Source organism: Lontra canadensis, unplaced genomic scaffold (genome assembly GCF_010015895.1).
Source record: "Lontra canadensis isolate GAN:19392208 unplaced genomic scaffold, GSC_riverotter_1.0 scaffold164, whole genome shotgun sequence".
Taxonomy (NCBI): domain Eukaryota; kingdom Metazoa; phylum Chordata; class Mammalia; order Carnivora; family Mustelidae; genus Lontra; species Lontra canadensis.
Genome location: NW_022631158.1, coordinates 121,613 through 140,815, shown reverse-complemented (window position 1 = coordinate 140,815; position 19,203 = coordinate 121,613).

Below are 19,203 nucleotides of genomic sequence, written 5' to 3'. Positions count from 1 at the left end.
GTTTTCAAGGTTTGCGAGAGGTATAAATGAGGTGTACTTCTTCTTAATTTTAGAGACAAGTAGGAGAAAGATGAGACACACAAAGGATCCTGCTCCGAGTGGTGTATGGTGATGTCATAGGAGCACAAACAAAATGGTGAGAGGGCTCAGAAAGACTTAGAGTCTCTCCAGGCTAACTTTTACCATGGCTCCTCAAGCCAGGACTATTATCCCTACAGGTAAGGATCCTGTGGGTCAAAAGGTTTAAGCGAGGTGCCTAATGTCCTAATGACTAGAACAGATGCTGGGTCTGGAGGTACAAGGAGTAACTCAGCAGCAACAGTCTCCATGAAACAGAAGAAAAAAGGGATATAAGTATAGAGTGATGGAACATTCCATTTGTGAAGACTCAGGTGGTGAAAACATTACCAGAGGTAATAATGTAGGTTTGCATGGTGACCTGCCAGGGAATGTCTGGAGCGGAGCAGTGCTCGCTGAACTCGGTGATAAGGGCCCTCCATGAGGTGAGGTCACCAAGTGGGTCTTCACCATGAGTAGTGCAGCAAACTCAGGCATGATAGGGACCTTCTGTCATGAAGAGAAGTGGAAATCTACAATGCAGATTGGCTGGCTGTGCAAACAACAGGTGGAGAGACCAAACTCATCAGGCTACAATGCACATCAGAGTCCTGTTCATGCCCAAGGCCCAATCAGATTTAGCCAATGTGACTATTCATTAAAACAATCCCATCAGGGTGCACCAGGGTGGCTCCGACGGTTGAGCTTCCAACTGTTGACTTCAGTTCAGGTCATGATCTCAGGGTCGTAAGATCTAACCCTACATGGCACTCTGTGTTCAGCATGAAATCTGCTTGGGATTCTCTTCCTCCTTTGCTATGCCCCTTCCCCCTACTCTAAATAAATAAATTAATTACTATATTTAATAATAATTCTGTCAGGCTGGCCAGGCTGGCATTACTGGGTTCCCAGCACTCTAGGAATTAGGAAACTTTATGTTTGCTACGTTGAGCCAAATTATTTGGACGATCTGATTTGGCAAGGATACTATCATCATGATTTAAGCTTAGTTCTGATCACATGGGACCTCAGGTAACTGTGCTGTCCTTGGCTCCTTGGTTTTCCTTCCTTTGCCATTTACCACATTGCTATTGGCTTGTCTGTCTTCTCCCCTAAACTATTGCTCTTTGTGGCCAGAAACTGTGTCATTCTTACAATTTTTTTCCCACAACCCTAGCATATAGTCCCTAGCATAGACTTAGTGGCAGATAAGCGTTGAAGAAATGAAGAAACATTTGAGTTGGATGACGAAACATGAAAAACTGTTCATCAGGTGGTCTGGGGAAGTGGAATGCAAGGCCATGAGTATCATTTCATCCAGAAAGAGTGGGAAAAAGCTGGAAGGACTCACACATAGGGAGCAGGATGGCTGTATAACATCCTGAGTGGGAATACTGGCTTCAGTGTCAGAGGCCTGGGTTCAATTCATATTTCTATCCCTTAACAGCTGAATACTGGGGCTCCAATTCAGAAGAGACAGGGGAACTACTGGAGCCCTACCTACCCCCATTCTATGGATGGGGCAAAGAGGAGGCAAGAGTGTCTAAATCATCCATCTGCTAATCTCAATGCGTCCATGAGGCAGAAGAGAGGGACATTTTTGCTTCTCAACGGATATCTTATTTTCTAAGACAGAGTTGTTGGCACTCACTTTGGGACCCCATTTATGTGGTGTTGGACAAACAGAGATGGGTAGACTTCTAAAAGGATCAAACATCATACCACAAGAATCAGCAGTCGTTTCTGGATGAATCCTAATAAAATCTTATAAACTTCATAAGGTAGAACAAATTTCTATCAAGAGGCACCAAGAAACTCAGATTAAATAACATGCACAGGCATCCTCTGTAACTGCTATCTGCTCTACAAAAGTCCTTCAAGAGGCTCAAGGGCAACTGTGGAGTTAAGTTACCAGCACTATCGCCGGGGAGCCGTGTGGGTTTCAGTGTTAATGGGAACAGTTAAGACCTTCCTCACGGGCTTTTTGTATCATCAATAGAAATAAGGGGCATGAAAGCGCTTTATCATATTTATGACAATTGTAATAGTACTTTGTTAAAGAGCGACAATGGTTTATTTCCCTGACACAAAGAGTTGAGGAAAGTTAATCACACGTAGAAGTGCCAGAAAGGAGATGGAAATTTTTGTGGTTGCGAGTCAGCATGCAACGGAGATGGCTCCACCTGTGCATCTAATTCAGCCGTACAAGACATTGTGTGATTTGGGGCCAAGGATAGGCTACCATTGAGCTCAGCTCCCTCATCTGCAAAATGGCAGTGATAGAAGCCCACTTTTCAGGGGTGAGTGAGAAGGACAGAAAATTAGCGTAAAGTATCTAGAACAGAAGAGACACTTGATATTGACAGCTGCTGTCATTCTTGGTTGTTTCTTCCTCACCATCATCATGGTCATCACCACATTTTTTCCCCTTTTGCAGATTTCAGCTGGGGCAGTGGTAGAAAAAGGTACCTGTTTCCCACAGTTTCTTACAAAGCTCTTGATCTGCTAAAAGAAAGTACCCCCCACCCCTTTAGAATATGGTAGATTGACCAGTTTCTTCCCTCTGCTCTTGAAATCCTCCTGAAGTTTGTAGATTCAATTTCTTTGTGTTAAACACAGAAGCCAACAAGAATTAAAGTTTTGTCAATGCAAAAATGACCTGACTTCAATAAGATAAGCAGACTGAAATAAGCAAGGCAGAAATTCATTCAGAGATCTCAAGGTCAACGTTTATTTCTATAAAGTACTCTCAGTTTGATTTACTTATTTGAGGTCACTGTGTAGAAGGTGCTAAATAAATAGGAACTATCATTTTGACAGTCTTAATGACTGCTACTTAAGTGTTCGAACATGGAACAATATTCAGAGTAAGCAATTTAATAAACTAGCAATTGCTCATGCAAGGGCAATTACCCCCATTTTGGTTTAATTATTAATGTGGGTTTTTTTTTTATATTCCCAACTTTAGCAAGCAGTCTTGTTGTAATGAAAAAGAAAGTACAAAATATCACATGCTATGATATATAAAATGATTTTATTAATATTATGGAACACCTATGAATATCCCTCTAATCAAATCTCTTGAGGTCCTGAAATTCTGTCTTCCTACTTAGGGAATGCCAGAGTTGGAAAAGTAAGTCCTGTCAAGACAGAGCTATGGAGTCACATCAGGGACATCAGACACTCTGTGACCACACAGATTTCTTACACAGACCTACAACAGTTTTCAAAGTCACATTGTTAAGGGAATTTGGACAAAACAGACAATGTTTCTGGGCCACTTGGTGCTATATGGGAGGGTAAAGTCTGAAGAAACTGGGTTGTGGGAGACTAGTGGTTGGAGGTGAGGTGAGAGTGTGAGGCCAGAAAGACATAAAGGAAAACCATAAAAACCAGTTCTGTCTTCTTAGTTAAATCATACTGGGCATCCTTTGAAGCAGACCAGGGTGTGAAAGAGCTTCTGCTCTGAACACTTCTATGGCACCAGAGGAAGCATTCGAGACCAAAGTCCTGGAACCAGTCTCCTGGCATGACCACTGCATGAAGCCCCCCTACTTCTGATGACCTCAGTCATGACTAGGAGACCAGACCATGTAGGCTGTTTATCATCCTCCCTCCGAATCACATATTCTCTACCTGTGCTAGTCTGACCCCATCCTTCACTCGTCTTGTTCCCTTAAATCCTTCTTCACTGCCATCGAGACTTTTTGATCTGTAACCAGTCAACTTCCTCACATGGCCCAGTATCATTTCACGTCCTCTCTTTAGTACTGCATGTACTAAAAAATAACCATAATTCCAAAGTCCCTACCTTTCCTAAACTCCATCTTAACAGAAGTTTATACTCCTTCTACCAGCAAACCAGGAGGTAGGATTAGCTCTTCTCATGCTTTATACTAACTCTATTTCTGTTTCTCCTGTAAAATGCCTCCTCCTGTAAGAAATCATCCTGTTTTGCTTTTTATTTCTACCCCTATCCTGTTAACGTGTCCTCCTCATTCCTTGAAGTCCTAAACTCCCTGTTTGTAGCATTCCTTTGCAACCTAACTCTAGTCATTATATTTGGCAATTTGAATATTCATGTGAATGACCCTCGCTTCTCCAAACCTTGGCCTTTCAGGTCCTTCTATGTCCGAAGACCAATCCCTCCACTCCACACCCGCCATGTATTGCTCTTACACACTTAGGAGGTAGGTGGCAGTCACAAACCCCAACATCTAAGCACCTGAAAACAACAAGGCTTATTTTTCTCTCATGGGAAACGTTGGCTGCAGGTGAGCTGCAGGTCTTCTCCACAGGTCTGAAATCTAGACATAAGGAGCAGCCCAGTCTGAAATATGCTGGGATTGTGGCAAAACAACAAAAAAACAGGGGTAGAGGGGGAGGGGTCATGGCAGAGCCATATGATGAATCTTAACACGGCCCCTCAACCAGAGCTAATGTCACTGGCGTTCCTGTTCCATTGACCACAGCAAGTCGTACGGCCATGCCTCGCACAATAGGACAAGGGATTATGTCCCTGTCACAGGGAAGCACGAAGAGGAAGCACGGCACACATAAGGGATATATACCAGCATAGGGAGGACATTGCATAATTAAAAACAACAGTTCAGTCTCCCACATTCTCCCTTTTAACATCATCAGACATCGAGAATATCAGATGGATAACGTGGCGCTCTTGATTTCGCCAGCTCTCTGGTACCAACTTCTTATCCCACTGACCTTCTCCACTACAATAATGCTGCATCGTGGTGACCCACAGGACACGGTCTCGCTGCTTGCTCACTATCCATCACTCTTCTTCATAATCCACCTCCCTTCTTGTCCTATTAAGAGGTAATGGTCTATCCTAACAACAACAGAAATACTAGCAGGAGACGTGCACTGAGCACTCACATACCCTAGGTGCCAGTCTGATCATTTTCTATGTATTAACATGTTCAATCCTTGCAACGGCCACAAAGTGAAGTTGCTCTTATTAGCATCATCTTCTTGAGGAAACCAAGGTGCGCATATGTTAATATCATGTCCAACTTCACAAATCTAATAAAAGGAAAGCAGACAGCATTTTGAGCCATAAACACATAAGCACTTCAGCATAGACATTCACATAAACCCTTAAGTCCTCTGTTCACAGTGGGGACAACCAAAGGTAGCGTGGAGAGGGCTAAAGAATTTTCTTTAACCCACCTCCTAGCTACCCCCAAATAAATATGCTCTTGGGGCTCCTGGGTGACAGTCTGTTAAGTCGGGGGCTCTCAGTTCTGGCTCAGGTCATGATCTCGGGGTCCTGGGATCCAGCCCCTCATCAGGCTCTGTGCTCAGCGTGGAGTCTGCTTCCCCCTCTCTCACTGCCCCTCCCCCCATTCACACACTCACCCTCTCTCTCTAATGAATAAATAAAATAATAAACAAATAAATAAGCTCTCTAAGGGAAAACAGCTTGTCTGTAACAAAGATGCAGCATCCAAACATTTGCCATGGCCCCAAGCCACCCACAAGACCCACTTCTGGCACCCACTCCTCTGATCTGTAACGCCACCTCCAAGCCCAGCTGACGGAGACATTTTGGAGCTGCCATGCGTGACTCCATCCCCTGCCATACCTCCTATAAAAACAAATAAAGCAGAAGTCACTCCTGTGTTAACTCAAGTCACCATTTTCTCTGGGCTCTGTATGAGAGACTTAACAGTGATGGAGAAAAATCACCCAAGTAGGCTAAATCTTTTCACATTAAATTGTGGCCTCAGATTTTGTTATGCGCTCGACACTCTCGGGCACATCAACTCGGTGCTTCTGGGGCCTCCAAAAGGACTGCTTCCTGCCTTCTCCACCCTCCCCTCTTCTCCTAGGACACACCTCTCCTTCCCCTGCCCCTCGTACTCAGATGATGAGCCCACGCATAGAACATCTAGAAACTCTAAACAGCCCCCCAGGAGCACCTGATGGCCAGTCACTGCGTCTGAAACCACGTATATCTGCACCTTCATTCTCTCCTCCTTCCGATTATGCAGGAAGAATTTGGTCTGTTTTTGACGGGCTTGCCCTTCAACATGGGTGCTGAATCTCCTCTCTCAGCTCTCCTCAGATTCTACTCCTACCCATGTGGTTTCCTCATTTTGCAACACCAAACTTTATTCTTCTTTGCTGGAATAATTCAGCCTACAGAAATTCCCTGTTTCCTCTCATCCTAAAATAACTATCTTCCCCACTCCTCTTCAGGAGAAAAGTGCTCACAGATATGGACTGTGTTCTTTCTCCACGTTCTTCCTTCCACTAAGTCTTCAACCCACTCTGATCTGCCCCCAAACCCCAGAAAGTGTGACTGCCGAGGTTATCAAAGACTGGAACTGACAGTCAGTTCTCCTTCCTTATCTCATTTCCTTCCTTATAAATGCTCTCTTGGCTTTCTGTCATTCTCTCTATTTGGCTCTCCTTCTGTCACTACTGTTGTTCCTGTTTGGTGTCTTCTGAAGGTGGCTTCTCCTTTACTTCACCTCTAAAAGTCACAGTTGATGAGCACTAGATCCTCGATTCTTTATTCTTCTGATTTCTTTCTACATAATTTAGCTGAGCTCATCCATTCATATGTGTTTCTTTTTATTTTTTATAGACATATATTTTTATCCCCAGGGGTAGAGGTCTGTGAATCTCCAGATTTACACACTTCACAACACTCACCATAGCACATACCCTCCCCAATGTCTATAACCCCACCCCCCTTCTCCCAACCCCCCCCCAGCAACCCTCAGTTTGTTTTGTGAGATTAAGAGTCATTTATGGTTTGTCTCCCTCCCAATCCCATCTTGTTTCATTTATTCTTCTCCTACCCCCTTACCCCCCATGTTACATCTCCACTTCCTCATATCAGGGAGATCATATGATAGTTGTCTTTCTCTGATTGACTTATTTCGCTAAGCATGATACCCTCTAGTTCCATCCACATCATTGCAAATGGCAAGATTTCATTTCTTTTGATGGCTGCATAGTATTCCATTGTGTATATATACCACATCTTCTTTATCCATTCGTCTGTTGATGGACATCTAGGTTCTTTCCATAGTTTGGCTGTTGTAGACATTGCTGCTATAAATATTCGGGTGCACGTGCCCCTTCGGATCACTATGTTTGTACCTTTAGGGTAAATACCCAGCAGTGCAATTGCTGGGTCATAGGATAGTTGTATTTTCAACATTTTGAGGAACCTCCATGCTGTTTTCCAGAGTGGTTGCACCAGCTTGCATTCCCACCAACAGTGAGGGAGGGTTCCCCTTTCTCCGCATCCTCGCCAGCATCTGTCATTTCCCAACTTGTTAATTTTAGCCATTCCGACTGGTGTGAGGTGGTATCTCATTGTGGTTTTGATTTGTATTTCCCTGATGCCAAGTGATGTGGAGCACTTCTTCAGGTGTCTGTTGGACATCTGGATGTCTTCCTTGCACAAATGTCTGTTCATGTCTTATGCCCATTTCTTGATTGGATTATTATTCTTTGGGTGTTGAGTTTGCTAAGTTCTTTATAGATTTTGGACACTAGCCCTTTATCTGATATGTCATTTACAAATATCTTCTCCCATTCTGTCAGTTGTCTTTTGATTTTGTTAACTGTTTCCTTTGATGAACAAAAGCTTTTGATCTTGATGAAACACAATAGTTCATTTTTGCCCTTGCTTCCCTTGCCTTTGGCGATGTTCCTAGGAAGATATTGCTGCGGCTGAGGTCGAAGAGGTTGCTGCCTGTGTTCTCCTCAAGGATTTTGATGGATTCCTTTCTCACATTGAGGTCCATCATCCATTTGGAGTCTATTTTCGTGTGTGGTGTAAGGAAATGATAGTTTGGTCCAATTTCATTTTTCTGCATGTGGCTGTCCAATTTTCCCAACACCATTTATTGAAGAGGCTGTCTTTTTTCCATAGGACATTCTTTCCTGCTTTGTCGAAGATTAGTTGACCATAGAGTTGAGGGTCTATTTCTGGGCTCTCTATTCTGTTCCATTGATCTATGTGTCTGTTTTTGTGCCAGTACCATGCTGTCTTGATGATGACAGCTTTGTAATAGAGCTTGAAGTCCGGAATTGTGATTCCACCAACTTTGGCTTTCTTTTTCAATATTCCTTTGGCTATTCGAGGTCTTTTCTGGTTCCATATAAATTTTAGGATTATTTGTTCCATTTCTTTGAAAAAAAAAATGGATGGTACTTTGATAGGAATTGCATTAAATGTGTAGATTGCTTTAGGTAGCATAGACATTTTCACAATACTTATTCTTCCAATCCAGAAGCATGGAACATTTTTCCATTTCTTTGTGTCTTCCTCAATTTCTTTCATGAGTACTTTATAGTTTTCTGAGTATAGATTCTTAGCCTCTTTGGTTAGGTTTATTCCTAAGTATCTTATAGTTTTGGGTGCATTTGTAAATGGGATTAACTCCTTAATTTCTCTTTCTTCTGTCTTGTTGTTGGTGTAGAGAAATGCAACTGATTTCTGTGCATTGATTTTATATCCTGACACTTTACTGAATTCCTGTACAAGTTCTAGCAGTTTTGGAGTGGAGTCTTTTGGGTTTTCCACATATAGAATCATATCATCTGCGAAGAGTGATAGTTTGACTTCTTCTTTGCCGATTTGGATGCCTTTAATTTCCTTTTGTTGTCTGATTGCTGAGGCTAGGACTTCTAGTACTATGTTGAATAGCAGTAGTGATAACGGACATCCCTGCCGTGTTCCTGACCTTAGCGGAAAAGCTTTCAGGTTTTCTCCATTGAGAACGATATTTGCGGTGGGTTTTTCATAGATGGCTTTGATAACATTGAGGTATGTGCCCTCTATCCCTACACTTTGAAGAGTTTTGATCAGGAAGGGATGCTGCACCTTGTCAAATGCTTTTTCAGCATCTATGGAGAGTATCATATGGTTCTTGTTCTTTCTTTTATTAATGTGTTGTACCACATTGATTGATTTGCGGATGTTGAACCAACCTTGCAGCCCTGGAATAAATCCCACTTGGTCGTGGTGAATAATCCTTTTAATGTACTGTGGAATCCTATTGGCTGGTATTTTGGTGAGAATTTTTGCATCTGTGTTCATCAAGGATATTGGTCTGTAGTTCTCTTTTTGATGGGATCCTTGTCTGGCTTTGGGATCAAGGTGATGCTGGCCTCATAAAATGAGTTTGGAAGTTTTCCTTCCATTTCTATTTTTTGGAACAGTTTCAGGAGAATAGGAATTAGTTCTTCTTTAAATGTTTGGTAGAATTCCCCCGGGAAGCCGTCTGCCCCCGGGAAGCCGTCTGCCGGCTTTTGTTTGTTTGGAGATTTTTGATGACTGTTTCAAACTCCTTACTGGTTATGGGTCTGTTCAAGTTTTCTATTTCTTCCTGGTTCAGTTGTGGTAGTTTAGATGTCTCTAGGAATGCATCCATTTCTTCCAGGTTGTCAAATTTGTTGGCATAGAGTTGCTCATACTATGTTCTTATAATTGTCTGTATTTTTTTGGTGTTAGTTGTGATCTCTCCTCTTTCATTCATGATTTTATTGATTTGGGTCCTTTCTCTTTTCTTTTTGATAAGTCTGGCCAGGGGTTTATCAATCTTATTAATTCATTCAAAGAACCAGCTCCTAGTTTCGTTGATTTGTTCTATTGTTGGTTTTTTTTTTTTTTTCTATTTCATTGATTTCTGCTCTGATCTTTATGATTTCTCTTCTCCTGCTGGGTTTTGGGTTTCTTTCTTGTTCTTTCTCCAGCTCCTTTAGGTGTAGGGTTAGGTTGTGTACCTGAGACCTTTGTTTCTTGAGAAAGGCTTGTACTGCTATATATTTTCCTCTCAGGACTGCCTTTGTTGTGTCCCACAGATTTTGAACCATTGTGTTTTCATTATCATTTGATTCCATGAATTTTTTCAATTCTTATTTAATTTCCTGGTTGACCCATTCATTCTTTAGAAGGATGCTGTTTAGTCTCCATGTATTTGGGTTCTTTCCAAATTTCCTCTTGTGATTGAGTTCTAGCTTCAGAGCATTGTGGTCTGAAAATATGCAGGGAATGATCCCAATCTTTTGATACCAGTTGAGACCTGATTTAGGACCGAGGATGTGATCTATTCTGGAGAATGTTCCATGTGCACTAGAGAAGAATGTGTATACTGTTGCTTTGGGATGAAATGTTCTGAATAGATCTGTGATGTCCATCTGGCCCAGTGTGTCATTTAAGGCCTTTATTCCTTGTTGATCTTTTGCTTGGATGATCTATTTCAAAGAGGGGAGTGTTAAAGTCCCCTACTATTATTGTATCGTTGTTGATGTGTTTCTTTGATTTTGTTATTAATTGGTTTATATAGTTGGCTGCTCCCACGTTAGGGGCATAGATATTTAAAATTGTTAGATCTTCTTGTTGGACAGATCCTTTGAGTATGATATAGTTTCTTTCCTCATCTCTTATTATAGTCTTTGGCTTAAAATCTAATTGATCTGATATAAGGATTGCCACTCTTGCTTTCTTCTGATGTCCATTCGCATGGTAAATTCTTTTCCACCCCCTCACTCTAAATCTGGACGTGTCTTCGGGTTAAAATGAGTTTCTTGTAGGCAACATATAGATGGGTTTTGTTTTTTTATCCATTCTGATACCCTGTGTCTTTTGATTGGTGCATTTAGCCCATTAACATTCAAGGTAACTATTGAGAGATATGAATTTAGTGCCATTGTATTGCCTGTAAGGTGACTGTTATTGTATATTGTTTCTGTTCCTTTCTGATCTACTACTTTTAGGCTCTCTCTTTGCTTAAAGGACCCCTTTCAATATTTCCTGTAGAGCTGGTTTGGTGTTTGCAAATTCTTTCAGGTTTTGTTTGTCCTGGAAGCTTTTAATCTCTCCTTCTATTTTCAATGATAGCCTAGCTGGATATAGTATTCTTGGCTGCATGTTTTTCTCGTTTAGTGCTCTGAATATATCATGCCAGCTCTTTCTGGCCTGCCAGGTCTCTGTGGATAAGTCTGCTGCCAATCTAATATTTTTTACCATTGTATGTTACAGACTTCTTTTCCCGGGCTGCTTTCAGGATTTTCTCTTTGTCACTAAGACTTGTAAATTTTACTACTAGGTGATGGGGTGTGGACCTATTCTTATTGATTTTGAAGGGGGTTCTCTGAACCTCCTGGATTTTGATGCTTGTTCCCTTTGCCATATTGGGGAAATTCTCTCCAATAATTCTCTCCAATATACCTTCTGCTCCCCTCTCTCTTTCTTCTTCTTCTGGAATCCCAATTATTCTAATGTTGTTTCATCTTATGGTGTCACTTATCTCTCGAATTCTGCCCTCGTGGTCCAGTAGCTGTTTGTCCCTCTTTTGTTCAGCTTCTTTATTCTCTGTCATTTGGTCTTCTATATCGCTAATTCTTTCTTCTGCCTCATTTATCCTATCAGTGAGAGCCTCCGTTTTTTATTGCACCTCAATTAATAGCTTTTTTTATTTCAACTTGGTTAGATTTTAGTTCTTTTATTGCTCCAGAAAGGGTTTTTATATCTCCCGAGAGGGTTTCTCTAATATCTTCCATGCCTTTTTCGAGCCCGGCTAGAACCTTGAGAATCGTCATTCTGAACTCTAGATCTGACATATTACCAATGTCCATATTGATTAGGTCCCTAGCCTTCGGTACTGCCTCTTGGTCTTTTTTTTGTGGTGAATTTTTCCGTCTTGTCATTTTGTCCAGATAAGAGTATATGAAGAAGCAAGTAAAATACTAAAAGGGTGGCAACAACCCCAGGAAAATATGCTTTAGCCAAATCAGAAGAGATCCCAAATCGTGAGGGGGGAGAAAGGGGATAAAAAGATTCAGAAAGGAAAAAAAAAGAAACAATTAAAAAAGAAAACCAATAAAGAAAAAATATAAAAAGGAAAAAATATATATATATATATACATATTAGATAAACTAGTTAAGAAACGTTAAAAAAGAAAAGGGTAAAAGTTAAAAAAAAATCTAGCAGAAGAGGAAAAAAAATTGAAAAAGAAAAAAAATTAAATTAACTGCAAGGCTAAAGAATCATGGGGAGAAAGCCATGAGTTCCATGCTTGCTTTCTCCTCCTCTGGAATTCCGCCGCTCTCCTTGGTATTGAACCTGCACTCCTTGGTAGGTGAACTTGGTTCTGGCAGGGTTTCTTGTTGATCTTCTGGGGGAGGGGCCTGTTGTAGTGATTTTCAAGTGTCTTTGCCCCAGGCGGAATTGCACCGCCCTTTCCAGGGGCCAAGCTGAGTAATCCGCTTGGGTTTGCTTTCAGGAGCTTTTGTTCCCTGAGCTCTTTCACTTTCCGTAGAGTTCCGGAGGATGGGAATGAAGATGGCGGCCTCCCAGTCTCCTGCCCGGAGGAGCCAAGAGCTCTGGGCCCCACTCCTCAGTGCGCCCTCAGAGAACAGCGCCCAATTACTCCCATCTCCCTGGCCTCTGGCCACGCTCTGAGCTCACTGAGGCTGCGACCAGTTCAAGGTAGCCCTGAGCTGCCAGCTCACTCCTCGGCTCTGTCTCTGTAGCCGGCTTCCCCGTTCTGATACCTGCAAGCTCTGTGACACTCAGACACCCCCGATCCTTCTGTGACCCTGTGGGACCTGAAGCCACGCTGACCCCGCGTGGGCTTCACCCCGGTTGAGCCTCTGGAACGATGTCCCTCAGCAGAACAGACTTTTAAAAGTCCTGATTTAGTGCTCCGTTGCTCCGCCGCTTGCCGGAAGCCGGCCTCTCCCCCCGCAGTCTATCTTCCCATCGCTTGGGATTCACTTCTCCGCCAGTCCTACCTTTCAGAAAGTGGTTGATTTTCTGTTTCTAGAATTGCTGTTCTTCTCTTCGATCTCCCGTTGGATTTGTAGGTGTTGCAATCTTCAGATAAGCTATCTAGCTGATCTCCAGCTACCTGAAGTAGTCTCAGCTGCTACTTCTCCGCCATCTTGACTCCTCCCTCATATGGTTTTTCATACCATCTCTGTGTTAACAGGTCCTCATTTGTAGTCTCATCCAACACTGTTTCTCTGTGTTTTCTGGCTATCTCCACTTTGAAATCTTATGATTACCAAAAAGTCAACATAGTCCGATTTGAATGTTTCAGTCCCCTCCTCCTTCATCCATGTCTGCTTCTCTTTCAGTATCTCTCATCTCAGAATATAGCAGAATGAACACTGCATTTGCTCAAGATAGAGCTTGAGCTTGACTTATCCTCTGTCATCCCAAATTCCATCAGGTCTCATAATTTCTCTTTTCAAGTATCTTTGGCATCTACCCACTTTTGTCAATCTCCACAACCTTAAATGAAGCTCTGACTCTTGTCCCCCTAAATGCTATGTTCCACATAGTAGATAAGCTAAGGAAAATATAACTCACATTTACATTTTCCAAATAATTTACCGAAGTTTCTACTCCTTACAAACCTTGCTTGATCAGACTCCTACCCAACTCTCTATCCGCAGTTGACTATTTTTTATTTATTCATTTTTTTAAGAGAGAGAGTGAGCACATCAGTGGGTTGGAGGGGGTTCTGAAGGAGGGAGAAGGAAAGAATTTTAAGCATGCTCCACGTTTAGCATGGAGCCTGATGTGCGGCTCTATCTCATGACCCTGAGATTGTGACTTGAGCCAAAATCAAGTTGGACACTCAACAGACTTGCCACCCAGGCACCCCTTCCTATCCTCAGTTGAAGTCACTCTCCCCTCATCCCGTAGTCCTCAGCCTTTTTGTCCCTTTGCAGTTCCTTGAACACACAAGGTTCTTTCCTCAAAGACTATCATACCCTCTGCCAGAAATATTTTTATCTATTCTTCATATATGACTAACTCATTAGATTCCTTTCAGTCTCCTTAAGTGCTTCAAATGTCAACCATATTTTCCACCTTGCCCACTCAGGTCCCCACTTTTCCTTCGAGGTCCCCATCAGAATTATTCAATGGCATCTTTGTCTCTTTCATGGCTCTTAGTATAATATCTACATAGACACCTGTATGCTTGCTTATTTATTACCAGGCTTCCCACCAGTCCAATAACCCTTTTACAAGAAGGACCCATGCTTGTTTGGTTCATTAATACATAATAGCTGCCTCTAGAAACCTGACACTTAGTAGCTACTCAGTAAATATAACACTTAGTGAATAAACATATGAATTTGCTTTCAAGTTGTCTAACTTGAAACTTAGTTTCTTCATATTTAAAATGGGATAATTATGACCTATGATTATGGTAATAATTAATATTTTAAATAACACAGTATGTGATAGGGTCATTGCACAGTAAATACAAGATTCTCTTCTCAGTATGCACGTATTATCTTGTAATACATGTTTTCCAGATAATGCACAAATAAGAGGGCCTCTGGCTCAAAATAATGATCTTAACGATTTGGAAAAACACAAATTACAATTCGGAAAGCCTGAGAGAAATAGAAATTGTGGATAGAGGGGTGCCTGGGTGGCTCAGTGGATTAAGTGTCTGATTCTTGATCTCAGTTCAGGTCTTGACTTCAGGATGGTGAGTTCAAGTCCTGCACTGGGCTCCACACTGGGTGTAGAGCCTACTGAGAGAGAAGATAAGATAAGGGAAGGGAAAGGAAGGGAAGGGAGGGAGGAAGGAAGGAAGGAAGGAAGGAAAGAAGGAGGGAGGGAGGGATAAAGGAAAGAAGGAGGAAAGAAATTGCAGATAGAGCAGTTGAGAAGAGGGAGCTACAGAGAGAGAGAAAGAGACACAAAGAGAGATCCTGAAATCTCCTTAAGTCACCTTAAGTCTTCCAGCAGAATACTAAGCTGTTTATGCATAGGATGAAAGTCTATAAGACTCCATCACAAAGAACAACTACAGGACAAATATAAGTTGAAAAATTCCCATAATTCACACAAGTTTGGGAGCGTGCATTACTACCAGATAGAGTAGAGAGCTATCACTGAAGACCTGAAACAGTCAGAAGATATACATGAAAGATCATGCCTCAGCTTTAGGTCTAAGTTAGTTCTAAATGAAGGCTAATATTCTAGACCTACTCTGCAAAGGGGGGAAAAAAAGCTTCAAAAAGTTGAGTATGGGGGTGCCTGGTTGGCTCAGCCTGGGGATGCATGCAACTCTTGATCTCAGGGTCATACGTTCAAGTCCTACATTAGGTGTAGAAATTATTTAAATAAACAAAAATAAAAACTTAAAAAAAGACATATGATAATCAAATGACTGAAAACCAATGATGAAGAGAAAATCTTAAAATGGCCAGAAGAAAAAAACATAATGTATGGGGTAGCAAAAGCAAAAATCACTACTAACTTCCAATTAGAAAAAAATGCAAACCAAAAGACAACAGAATGACATCTTTAAAGTATGAAAGCTGAAAACAAACAAACAAAAACCAACAACAACAAAAACTGTCAAAATTCTATACCTCGTGAAAAAGCATTCAGAAATGGCAGGAAAATAAACAGCTTTTCAGACAAACAAATCTGAGAGAATTCTTCAGTTGAGACTAGTGCTACAAGAATGTTAAACAAAATTTTGAAAGAAAATGATACTAGATAGAAACTCACTCAAAGAGAAATAAGGAGTGCAAAAACTGGGAAAAGTGTGGGTAAATACAAAGCATGGAAAAGAGTTTTATTTTTTCCAAATAACAACTGATTATTTAAAACAAAAATAGTGTATTTGAGTTTATGACATATGCAGAAGTGAAAACTATGAAAACAATAGCACAGAATAATCAGTGGGAAAATGAGGCAATACTGTGAAGTTTTTGCATTATATGTTACCTGGTATAATAATGTTTAAAATTAGAGTATGATGAGTTAAAGATGATGTTGTAAATAATAGACCAACAACTAAAAACAAAAAGAAGTATAGATAATAAGGCAATAAAAGAAATAAAATGAAATCACATAAATACTGAATTAATTCAAACAAAGCAGGAATAGAATACGGCAGAAACAAAGAACAGAGAGTAAAGAGAAAGAAAATAGCGAATGACACAAACCCAACTCTATCAACAATTACATTAAATGTAAATGTGTACTTTCAAGGATATTGTTAAGAGAAAAAACAATCCACAAAACAGGAGACAATACTTACAAATACGAATATATCATATAAGTGACTTATACCCAGGTAAGGTATTTATTTTCAGAATATATAAAGAATCTTTACAATGGACTAACATAAAGACAAACAACCTCATTAAAAATTGAGCACAGGATCTGAACAGACGTTTCTCCAAAGAAGATAAATAAATGGTCAATAAGCACATGAAATAACGACATACATCATTAGGCACTAGGAAATGTAATTCAAATCCACAATGAGATACCACGTCACAACCCCTAAGATGACTAAAACCAAACCCAAATAAACAGAACAAACAGTAACAAGTGTCCTCCAGAATATATCAACATTCTTTGGAGCCCTCAGACACTTCTGGTAGGATGCAGACATTTTGGAAACAGTCTGGCTGTTCCTCAACATGTTCAACCTAAGAGTTACCAGATGACTTGGCGATCACACTCCTAATATACAGATAATAGGTCATATCTACATTTTAGACGTCCACCCAAGAGAAATGAAAACACATACTTGTACAGAAATTTTTACACTGATGTTTATAGCAGCATTATGTATAATAACCTAAAAATGAAAACAATCCAAATGTCCATCACTTGAAGAATGGATAAACAAAGCATGTGGTGCATCCATGTGATCTAATTTTATCTGGACACAGAAAAGAAGGAAGGGTTGATTCATGGTATGACATGAGTGAACCTTGAAAACAAGAGAAGTCAGAGAAACCAGTCACCAAAGCACCAAGGACCACAAATTATACCATTCCACAGGGACATCCGTGGGCTATTGGTTGGGGGAAGGGTGACGTAGGGACGTAGGGAGAAGAAAAGAATGTGTGACTGCTAATACAGTTTCTTCTTGGATTGATGAAAACATAAAGTTAGTAGTAGTAATGGCTTCACAACTGTGTGAATATACTCAAAATCACTGAATGACACACTTTAAAAGGGTGAATTTTATGGTATGTGAATTACACATCAATAAAACTGTTATAAAATATATATGGGGGGGTTAGCCAGTTAGAACTGAGAGTGCCTAGTAAAAATGGCTGAAATAAGGAGGAAGGGTTCAAAATGACCTTGGCTGCCAGAGACAGAATCTGAATTCTAAGCCACACTCTAAGCCAGCTTGCTACACATGTCCTCTGCCCATACATCCAGTCTTGTATAATAGAGGCTGTTATAAAAACAAGAAGAGCCCAGCCTTGGAAAATGGGGAAGTGGAGAGGAGAGCTAGCAGGATCAGAGGAAAAGACTGCTAACAGGGCCTGGTTATTTTCGCAATACTATCTCTTTGATTAGCAAGCATGGTGAGAAGCGCAGGTGCCCTACAGGAAATGAATCTGGACATTTTGTTGCAGTCTAAGAATATAAATTACAGAGCAGTGATTAGAAGAAAGAACAGCCTTGTTTTGCCTTTACAGAGAAAGGGCATTTCAGATCTTGGCTTTAGGATGGTCTCGCCGGGGAAGAGGAAGGCCCATCGTTCTGCTCTGGGAGCAGGATCAGGTTCAAATCTTGACTCTGTCATTTAGTAGCTGTGTAACTTGGAAGTCACCCTTCTGAACATCAGCCTTTTTATTTGTATAGTTTGAATAATGGGATCCCTTTCGTGGAATTGATGTGTAAATGAAATGAGATAATATGTGGAAATTTTTACCCATGGTGTCTACACAACAAGCCATCTATACCACCTGCACACCCCATTAGCCTCTCCATAATTTACGTCCCAAATATTCATTGACCATCTATTCTGTGGAAGGCACGGGTATATAGAAACTCCCCAAATAAAACAGAGAGGGAATGTGTCTGATTCATTTTTTTCTCCTAAATAATGGGTATCTGATATTTACTGAATAACAGAATGGATTAATTCAAAGAAAATGTGCCAATTTTCTGATCACTAGAACTTGACCTCCCCCTCCCCCATGTACAGAGCTAGCTTGGAAAAGGTAACTCAGAGGCTAGGCCAATTTTTAATGGGAAATAATGTAAGAAATCATGAAGTCCTGAGATTCAAGTCTCTCCTACATAAACTTTCAGAACCAAGATGGTTGTTGCCAATAGAATCTGGTGGTGTGAAACCTGAGTTTCAGCCTCACATGTACAGACTGTGCTGCTCTGGGCAGGCCACCCAGTGTTCAGCCCCACTCCTTCTAAGCAAGAGGGATCATGATATACAATCCAGGGTGTTAACAACAGCATGCACAGAATACATGTGAATGCTTCATGTTCCGAAAAACAAAATCCAGGGAAATATGGGATTTAATCATTACCATCATTATATTTTTATTTATTGTATTTTTATCATTATTATGTTTTTATTACAACTTACCAAGTTGTCCAGAGCAATTTTCTACATTAAGAAAGCCGTAAGTCTAGCTTTTAGAATAATGACTGTATATGCACGTTTTAAAAATGCTAAAATTCACCAATAAAACATTTCTAAAACATTAAAATCATATAAACCACTTGCTCGCTATTATTTAACAGGTTTCTGAAAAAGTTATCTACATATAAAAATGTCTAAATAAAGTATCTTCATTCTAAATTGTAACATGGTAAGACATTTCCTCTGTTCTAAGTCTGAGTATCTGTAACAAAGAGATACAATAAAAAATGCCTGGGTGTCTCAGTGGGTTAGGCCTCTGCCTTCAGCTTAGGTCACGATCTCGGGGTCCTGGGATCGAGCCCCGCATCGGGATCCTCACTCACTGGGGAGCCTGCTTCCCCCTCTCTCTCTGCCTGCCTCTGCCTGCTTGTGATTTCTCTCTCTGTCAAATAAATAAATAAAATCTTTTTTAAAAATGTGGAAAGAAATTAGTGTATCTTACAGAACCATGGAGGCAAGAACCAGTGGAGAACTAGCGAGAATTAGCTTGTACCCATTCACGGAGCAGAGGTTCCTTCTACTCTGTTACTTCTGGTTATTGTTCTCTTCTGTGTAAATGAAGTAGGTTCAAAATCTCAGGTTAGAAAGAGGGAACATAAGGGCCCCTGGGAGGCTCAGTTGGTTAGGCGTCTGGCTCTTAGTTTTATTTTGTCTTCAGTTTAGGTCAAAATCCTGGGATCAAGCCCTGAGTCTGGTTCC